This window comes from Schistocerca serialis, chromosome 4 (assembly GCF_023864345.2).
Source record: "Schistocerca serialis cubense isolate TAMUIC-IGC-003099 chromosome 4, iqSchSeri2.2, whole genome shotgun sequence".
In the NCBI taxonomy this organism is placed as follows: domain Eukaryota; kingdom Metazoa; phylum Arthropoda; class Insecta; order Orthoptera; family Acrididae; genus Schistocerca; species Schistocerca serialis.
The window spans coordinates 572,660,307-572,670,014 of record NC_064641.1 but is presented as its reverse complement, the minus strand read 5'-3'; positions in this window follow the sequence as shown (position 1 = coordinate 572,670,014).

Here is a 9,708-nt window from a genome sequence, read left to right as displayed (position 1 = left end):
AGCATATACGCGTCCGCAAGTCAGCTGTGTGTGCGTCGCTTTATCACAACAACGAAACTTTTTCTTCCTATTGCTCCAGGCCCTGTGTGATTCCCACTACAGATTCATGTTAATTTACGTTGATGCAAATGGAAGATGGTAATACTCATCTTTCAAGAGTTTTGGAAATTTGGAAACTTGTTCAAAATGGTTCAAATGGCTCTGAGCACTATGGGACTCAACTGCTGTGGTCATTAGTCCCCTCGCACTTAGAACTACTTAAACCTAACTAACCTAAGGACATCACACACACCCATGCCCGAGGCAGGATTCGAACCTGGAAACTTGTGGTAAGCTGCTATGGGACGCCACTGCTGACGTCATCGGTCCCTAGGCTTCCACACTACTTAATCTGCTAAGGACAACACACACACACACACACACACACACACACACACAGACCCATGCCCGAGGGAGGAGTCGAACCTCCGACGAGGGCAGCCGCGTGAACCGTGGCAAGGCGGCTCTGGCATCGCGGTTAGCACGCGTGGCTTGAAGAATTCATGCGAAGGTGATACAGATCAAGAAACAGACGAAAGAGGCGACGATTTTACAGTACCCAGTGATCACAGTTCTGCTACCGAACAACAGCATCATTCAGACGGAGAACTTCAGCACGCTTCTGATGGCGATGAGTCTGTTTCTCCAATAAAATACTTAAGGTGTTAGTTAAAATCAAAAGTGTTCTGAGTGCTGATAAGAAAAATGTAGATCCTAGAAATTAATGTCAGTTTTGCAGACTTTCTTTTTGTGTCTGTCGAGTGGCATTTTTATGTGCAAATTTAAAAACTGGAATTTAGTTCTCTATGGAAATTTACTTCTTACAGAATAATACAATTTTTCAAAATGTAAAATTCAGTACTCTAACAGCCCATCTATGTGTACTATTTAAAAAAACACACAGAAGTATGTGATTTTGCGCGATAAAGAGTAAAATGCTGCACACTTTATTCAGTGCAACAAAATATACAAGGAGCATTTAAACTACGCTCATATAATTGTAAAAACAAATGATTTGTGCCTTAAGTCTCGGCTTAAACATAAGTGTCCCAGAGCCAATGTCTTAGTATACATTACAGAGAAGTCACCTTGCGGGTTAAGGATTGAAGAGAGCGGAATTCTTGATCGACATTTGAATGTATCTCCAGGACTTACCGAAAATATTTTAAAAACATACTGTGTGTTGCATAATGCACATCATCGAAGCGGATACAGATTTAAAATCTCTTTGACTTCCTGTGGTTTACGCGACACGTCAACAGACACAACATAACTGGGAAGAAATGTGAGACGCTCACCAGTGGTCTTCTTCTATGAAGCAATTTTGTCTCGAACGGCCGATGAAAACTTATAAATGTTTGCCTCCCAAGATTTAATTTTCTGCAGTTTACTTGAACATTCCTCACACTCCATGTTCGGTATCGGGGGATGTTTTTCAGCTTCACAGATGAAACCTTCTTTATTCACTTCCAGCTATAGCCAACAGTATGATCTAGACGACCCTAATACCAAATAACAGTGTGCAGTGATCGCAATTCTTCACAGACCGACTGTTTATGAGCGGCGTTATCCGATGCTTGGCCCATGTGGAGTCGAGTGAAGGACGTCATTGAAAGCACTGCTCCACCAGCGGTGGCCCAATGGGGCTTCTGCGCCAACGGTGGCGGTTGTCCGCCACCGAGAGCCAAAGAAGCGCCTGTGGCCCTACGCATCGGGAAGCACCCATTTAAACGAACGCTTCGCCAACGAAAGCGCCACCGGCAAGCGCTTCTGAGTGCCTCCGTGTGAAGGACTCTAAGGGCGGTAAAACGACGGACGCCTCACATCACAGAAGGCTGAGGCAGCAGGTAACGAGTAGAATGCAAACGTAGGTCGCCACTCCCGATAACATGTCCAGCTTGAGGAAAAATCGAGCGAGATCTTGATTTTAAATCTAGCAGGAACAGGGTAGGACTAACCATTAACGCACTACTGAATACCAGTGGGGGTAGAAGATAACGTTAACGATTAGCAGTGCGAAAATGAAGTCGGATCCGAAGAAAATTCTACAGTCTCCTTCAGGCTGAAATTTTCGGTTTGTCGCCGAGAGTTTCAGTGGACTCTGGACTTGTTATCCAAAGAGGCACATATTTGTACACTCTGGTACCAATGGTACACCGTCTAGCAGGTAGATGTACGTCAGTCATGTCTCACGGATGATCTTTGATCTGTAGCAGCCAGTCAGACGCTTGCCGCTAGAATTCTATTTTAATTGTGGCGTGTGAGCCTCCATAGGTTATGTTTCGCAGCCCAGAGGCTGATTGCGGTGCTGTTGTTGACACAGATCTGTTGGTAAGATAACTGCATACTTTTGCCTTAAGCAACACATTGCAAATAAAGTTGGCTGTGTTCATGTAGGACGAGCATACTTAATTATGTCACCATAAATCACCTTACTTCCTTTACTATTCCTTAGCACTTCGACTGAAAACGGAAATTAGCTCTTTGTGGGTGGTTTTCAGCAAGAGGTTATCCATGCTTTCCACTACCATCCGTGACCATACTACGAATAGATATTATACGTCCTCTCGTTCAGCAAATTGTCCGATTTTTTAACATATTTCATATGTCCTGGAAAGTGATCGATTTCTTCTGTACTTACTTTGGATTTCGATGTTTATTAACAAGTTTAATGTTCCTCTGCTCATTCTGTGAAGGGGATGGGTTCTCTAATACGGAAAATTTTTATCAAACCTGGTCTCAATACGCCTGTTTTTCAGAAACTTCCTTTGTTCTCCCCGCGAGCACTTGTTTATGTAAGATCACAGTTTCTAAGAGGCTATACTACGACTCCATGCTCTGTTTAACTATAACGTCAAAAATATTACGTATCCCTTAATGCTGTGAATACTGTTGTTACGATATGTAACTTTCAGCGTTTGTAGGTATCTAACCCTAAAAAAAACCGGTGGTAAACGCAGCAGCGCAATCCGCACTCGTTACAGTTCAACTCTTAGTAGATACTGATGTAAGAGTTAGTTTTGTATTCTGGGACCAGTGGTTACAATTGTGGCTGCGAGAGATAACACATTATACAAACAGAAAAAAAATGTGCGTAACAAGGACAAGATCACCATAACCAAAAATTTGTAATCTGTCATCTTCCTGGATCACGTGCTTAGGACTAGACACCCATTATCTATTTCCTTCTAATACCCCATAGTCTGTTTTACGTTGCGTTTGCGTAAGTTGCCTGTCGTCGTCACATAAATCACAGTCAGATTCGTCTTCACGTGGGCTAAAACGGCCTGTTTAGATGTTGCACGAAAAATAATTTAATGTTCTGACGTGACGTGCCCTAAATATGTTAGCTTTTGTTTTTATTAAATAGATGCGCACTCGTTTGAAGAGATGCATGGCTTACAGTAGAATAGAATTTGTAAAATACAGTGTGTTTTCTTTTCCGCTTTGTAGATTTTCCCAGTGATGACGTCCTACGCCATCAAAAATAGCAGAACTGCGTAACTTTCATTGCAGGGTGGAGCGTTTATTCCAGACCAATTGTTTATTCGCATCAGTGGTGACGTCGTGGCGTTATTCGAATGCACCAAAAGCTGTCTAGCTGAGCGCAAGTGGTACTTGCAGCTTGCTCAGCGGACGAATTAGCATTCATGGCTTTATTTAATACCTAGACCCAAAGTTTGTTTATATTGTGTTCGTTCGTGATCAAGTTGTTCTCATGTGCCTAAATTTCTATGGCCTCTTTTTAAATTCATTCGATGGTCCTCTACCATCATGACATGATATACTACAGCAGATTTACCTGTGTTTTGTACACCGTTCTCTCTTTTCTTATTTTTGAGCCATACGTAACACCTTATTTTACTAGTTCTAGTTTGTAGCTAATGATGTACGCAAGATATCCCTCATTTGTCTCCTAGAAAGTCAATACTGTTTCAAGATCAGGTGCCCAGTGAATACCAAAAACAGACTCAACAAAACCTAACTGAGAAACTTCGGTGCACTGTTGTCATACTTATACATCAACAATCGCACTGTGCATCTCTGCAACAGAGTATGTCGTACCAACATGGAATGAATCATCTCATACAACACAGAAAACACGTAGTGCGCTATCAAACGATACAATTCGTTACCAGCCAGCACCATCTATAACCTCGCACTCGTGTCAGGGAAAGAAACTCGTGAGATTCTCAAGGCACGCTCCATGTAGACGTCATGCAATCATACCCAAACCACGTTCACGACACGGTTTAGTGGCCAGCACTATACCTCTCGAAGCAAAAAACATGAAATACAAATATAACACTACACAGTACAACTAAGGAAGAACAGATCTACCAGCTGTTTTTGCCAATGTAGCACTGGAGCTTCTAAATACGATGCAGATTGCTGGTTCATGTTTTCTGGAGGAGGAAATGATGTATACTCCGGTGAAGAACAACGTGGTTGTGACCGAACGAGGTGGCGCAGTGGTTAGCACACTACACTCGCATTCGGCGGGACGACGGCTCAAACCCGCGTCCGGCCACCCTGATTTAGGTTTTCCGTGATTTCCCTAAACCACTTCAGGCAAATTACGGGATGGTTCATTTGAAATGGCACGGCCGATTTCCTTCTCTAATCCGATGGGACCGATGACCTCGCTTTTTGTTCCCCTCCCACAAATCAACCAACCAATCAGCGTGGTTGTGCAGAAAGATGAGACAAACATGCACGTATAATGGTTTGTTGGTGGCAAATTACAAAGCCATATACAGCGTGAGTCGAAAGACGTAGTACACCCTGTTATGTCAAAAATCCTGCAGGATTGGGGAAACCTAAATATTCCAGTAAGGTATGGGTAAGATGGTCCAGCTTTTACGGTATGTAATGAACGCGAGGCCATCTTGAAATCAGCCATTTTAAGTGTGTCATTTTCTTTAATGGAAAGTGGGTTGTGTGATATAGTAAACAACATCAGGATTTTCTGAAAGTTCATTCCTGCAAATAGAGTCGGAATAGTAGTTATGGTTCAGAAGTTACAACACTTTTTTTGTTGCATGTGACTGAAAATGACTTCAAACAAGGAGGAGGAGAGAACTGAGGTCATTTTTATTTCTGAAGAACGGAGTTTCCGTGTCATAGTGGCAGATTTTAACAACCGTCACCCACAAAGGCCTCCAGTTTCGCGCAATACTGCCAGGTGCCTAATTTTCAAATTCAGGGAAACTGGGATTGTGGTTGACAAGACAAGGAGTGGCCGTCCATAAAGTGCTGCTGAAGAGACAATCTCAACAATGGTTTTGAGTCCTTCGTGAAGAGCTCACACCATGGCACACAACGTTTGTCAGCAGAATGTGGAATCAGCCAGACATCAATCGTACGAATCCTTCATGCTTACCAGTGGCATCCATTCAAGAGTTAGCTGCTCTAGCACCTAGCAGAGGATGACCCAGACAGGTTGTGCCGAGCTGCGGCTCGCGTTGGTGCTGTTTGTAGGTTTCCGTCCTCTGTTGGAGGCCAGACCGTATCGTTTAGCTGGCATGGTTGCGGTTGTTTGTCTTCTTCTCGGGTTGACTGGCGCCACTCGGTTCCGCAAGCATTGCTTGTCCACTAGTGGCAGCAGCGGCGGTTATCGATATGTAGTAACGGTGGCCCTATCTTTGGGGCGACGTCGTTGTTCTTCTGGGTCGTGTCAGTGTGCAGCTCGGTTGGGGACTCAGGAGGAGCCAGGTCCACGCAATGCGGGAACACACTGGGACCGCTGGCAGCACACATGGACTGCCGGATCGAAGGCCTGTAGTCGCGAGGGTCCACGACCTCGTTGTAAACCGGATCCTGTAAGTTTTAAGTTGAGTGCATTTCAATCCGAATAGAGAAACCTCCACCATTGCGAGATCTTGCGATTCTTCAGTGACTTGGGTTCGTGTTGCTGCTCGTAGTGTTGTCAAGGCGAAGAGCAGCGAGTGGAGTGCTTGGGGAAGGCGGATCTGATTAGCTTTCCTGGACTTCTAATTACTATTTGCTGCGTTCAGTTTGTTACTATTTGTTAAGTTCAACCAGCGGTATTTTTCCTGCCTCGTGGCCGCTAACGTCCCAGTTACCTGCCATGGGGGTTAGTGTATGGAACGGCAGTGTATGTTTCCTCGCCTTGCCACTGCTGTTCGGTGAGGCGTGTCGTTTTGACAGCTTTCTTGATTGCAGGATGGTTAGCGAGTCTTCTACTCTGGTGGTAGTGATTGCTTTCTTGTGCCGGGCGCTCTAAGCACAGTATTGTGCTGGTAGAGTCCAGACTGCAGGATCTGGCTTTGGCGCATTTTTACGTCTTTGCACTTGGTTTATTGGACGTCAGATAGCCTCAGCAAATTATCATTAGTCATTCGTTAGACTGCCACTAGTCTGAGTTACAATCTTGTGAAGTGTATGCAACTCTTGGCTGCCTATCTCGCTCGCGAAAGTGTTTTTTTACCAGACCTACGCAGAGGTTGATTCCTTGAGCACTGTCTGTAACTGGGCCTTGTGTTTTATTATTGTATTTGCTGTTTTATTGTATGTTTCTAAATGTTTTTATATAACTGCTGTTCTTGGTGTTACAGCAGGTTTAAATGATTGTGCTACCAAGTTTACCATCATTTTGTCTCACCCGTTTAGTGATCAGTTGCCTGTCTTTTTAAATTAACTTTCGCTATTGCAGTGCTGTTTTACAGTATGTTTGTTAAATTTTTAATAATTGTCATTCTTGGCGTTAAAGGCCTTCAGCCGTGACTGTGGTTTCTTGCTTTAAAATTATAGTTGGGATCACATTAGCTTGTTTTTAAAACATTATTTGTTGTGTCTGTATTTTATGCTCATTGGTAAATTGTAAAGTACTGAAAGCACTATTAATTACACAGTTGAAACTTCCTGGCAGATTCAAACTGTGTGCCGGACCGAGACTCGAACTCGGGACCTTTGCCTTTCGCGTGCAAGTGCTGTACCAACTGAGCTACCCAAGCACGACTCACGGCCCGTCCTCACAGCTCTACTTCTGCCAGTACCTCGTCTCATACCATCCAAACATCCCTCATTCTAATTACACAGTTGTTTATTCCTTCATTAACAACGTGTGATATCTTGATTTATTGCTGAGTCTGGAATTACCGTTTTAAAATAAATGTGTGTAATTGCAAAAGGGAACCAATAGTAACTGATTACGTCCCCGTCCACAATCGTAACCGAATCCTACCTTCCTTGACTACCAGGACTCACAGATGTATGCAGTTTTGGATGAGGGCCCTAGAGCAAGTTCAAGACGATCCCTCTTTTGGACAAAGTATCTTGTTCAGTGACGAGGCAAACTTTTTTATCAGTGGCGAAGTCAACCACCAGAACCACACATACAAGAGTGACCAGAATCCACACAGAATGGAACCTTCGAAGGTGGTTGGTGACTTAAAGGTTATGGTGTGTTGTGGGATAAAGAGTACCCATGTAATTGAGCCCATTTCTGTTGACCGGAATCTAAGTGCTCAACACTACCTGGAAATGTTCCAAGAAGTGTTATTTCCCTTAGTTCTAATGAAGATGGCAGCATTCCCTCTTTCTTTCAACAGGATGGGGCTCCACCATACTACGGAGCAGCTGTTGTCAGTGATTAGATGGTCAGTTTCATGGTCAATGGATTGGCAGACATGGTTCTGTGGAATGGCCATCTATATCACCTGATCTCACATCGCTTGACTTTTATCTTTGGGGTCACTTAAAGCAGCTCGTGTACGCAGAGAAAATAAGAAACAGACACCATCTCGAGCAACGCAATGAAGAAGCGTGAGCCAACATTTCTGCGGAAATCCCTCTGCGAGTGCATGACGCTTGGATTCAGCGCCTTCAGATGTGCGTTGACCGAGAGGGACACCATCTTGACTGTCCTTAATGAAGAACAATCCAGCGTTTAATTCCAACCAAACTGTGATTTAACTTTTGAACCATAGGTTCTACTTCGTATCTGTTTACAGGAATGAATCTGTCAGAAAATGACGAAGTTATCTGGTACATCACACGACCCCCTTCCCATTAAAAAAAATAAGACTTACATTCAAGATGGCCGATTTCAATATGGCGCCCATGTTCGGTACATACCGTAAAAGACGGACCACCTCACCCATACCTTACTGGAATATTCAGGTTTCCTCAATCCTGCAGGATTTTCGGTGTAACAGGGTGTACTACAACTTTTGACTCACCCTGTGTATAGCGCTTAGCACTACATTCACATCGCACAATCCGCCCCTAAAAAATATAATAATGATATTATGTAATATCTTATACCTCAACACAAATTTCAGTATCCTTCTGAAATACCACATCTCAGACGTTGCAATTCTATTCTTTTCCGTTTTTCTCATAGTCCACAAACTGTCATCCAAAGCCATGCTCAATATTCAGAGATTTCTTCCTCAAATTAAGGCCTGCTTTATATAATCGTTCTTTGCCTGTCATAGTCTGATTTTTGCATTTATATTCTACTTGCTTCGCTCGTCATGCTCTAGTTTTCACCAAGTAGAATTCCTTACCTTCTATCCTAATTTTGAAGATAAGTTCATCGTTAATCTCATTTCTGCTTGTTGTGATTATTTTCGCCTGTCCTTGGTTTGCTCAAAGTCAATTATTGTTCGTAGATCACAACAGGTTCCGTAATTATTCTTCTCTTTCACGGAGGATGCCTAAGGAATCCTCGAATCCACCATTGATATCATCACACTCTGAATACTAATCTCTCTCCTAGATCTTTCTTTTACTTCCGTCATTGCCTCTTCGACATGCAGGTTGAACAGCAGGGGAATAAGACTGCATCCTGGTCTTATACTCTTTCTAATCCGAGCACTTCTCTTTTGATCCTCCATTCCAGTTACTCCCTATCGTTTGTACCCACTTTTCTGAAAATTTCAAACATCTTTCATCTCTTTATTTTCTCGAATGCTTTTTCCTCCATTATGAAGCCCAACGTCAGAACTTCCTCTTTGGTGGCTCTGTCTTTCCTGAAGCCGGACTGATAGTCACCTATCATTTTAAAGTTAGCGTTACACTATACTGTATATCTGTCTATATGCGATATTAAAGATGACTGTGAGATGTTTCTCGCATTTAGCTATTATTGATTAAGGTTATATGGTTCATATTCTTCCGTAAGACTTCCGTAACTAACTTGAATATTAATTTGGTTGCCACCCCCGCCTCCCAATGAGTTTAGGAATTCCAAACAGTTGTTACCTATGCCACCTGCCTTGTTTGATTGCGGATCTTACAAAGTACTGTTGAACGCTGTAATAATGGATCCCTTATGTCACCGTGATCAACACCCAGTTCTACTATCACATCGGTTTATCACTCTCGTAGAGGCCCTAAATGTAGTCTGTCCACCTATTCCCTCTCTCCCCTGCGTTTAAAAATGGGATTCCATTTGCACACTTGATGTTGAACTTGCCTTTAAACTCACCGAAAGTTATTTTGACTCTTCTGTATAATGAATCTCTATGACCATTTTGTTTTTGATATCTTCAAAATTTTCCTACGTCTATTGCGGTTTAGGTTCAATGCACTTCATATTGCTATCATTCCCAAGCTTCTTATATTGCTGTACTTCTCTCTTCTGTTGATCTTTTTTTTAACTTTCATGTTTTGGTGACTAGTTGTATTTCTTCTGTTGCC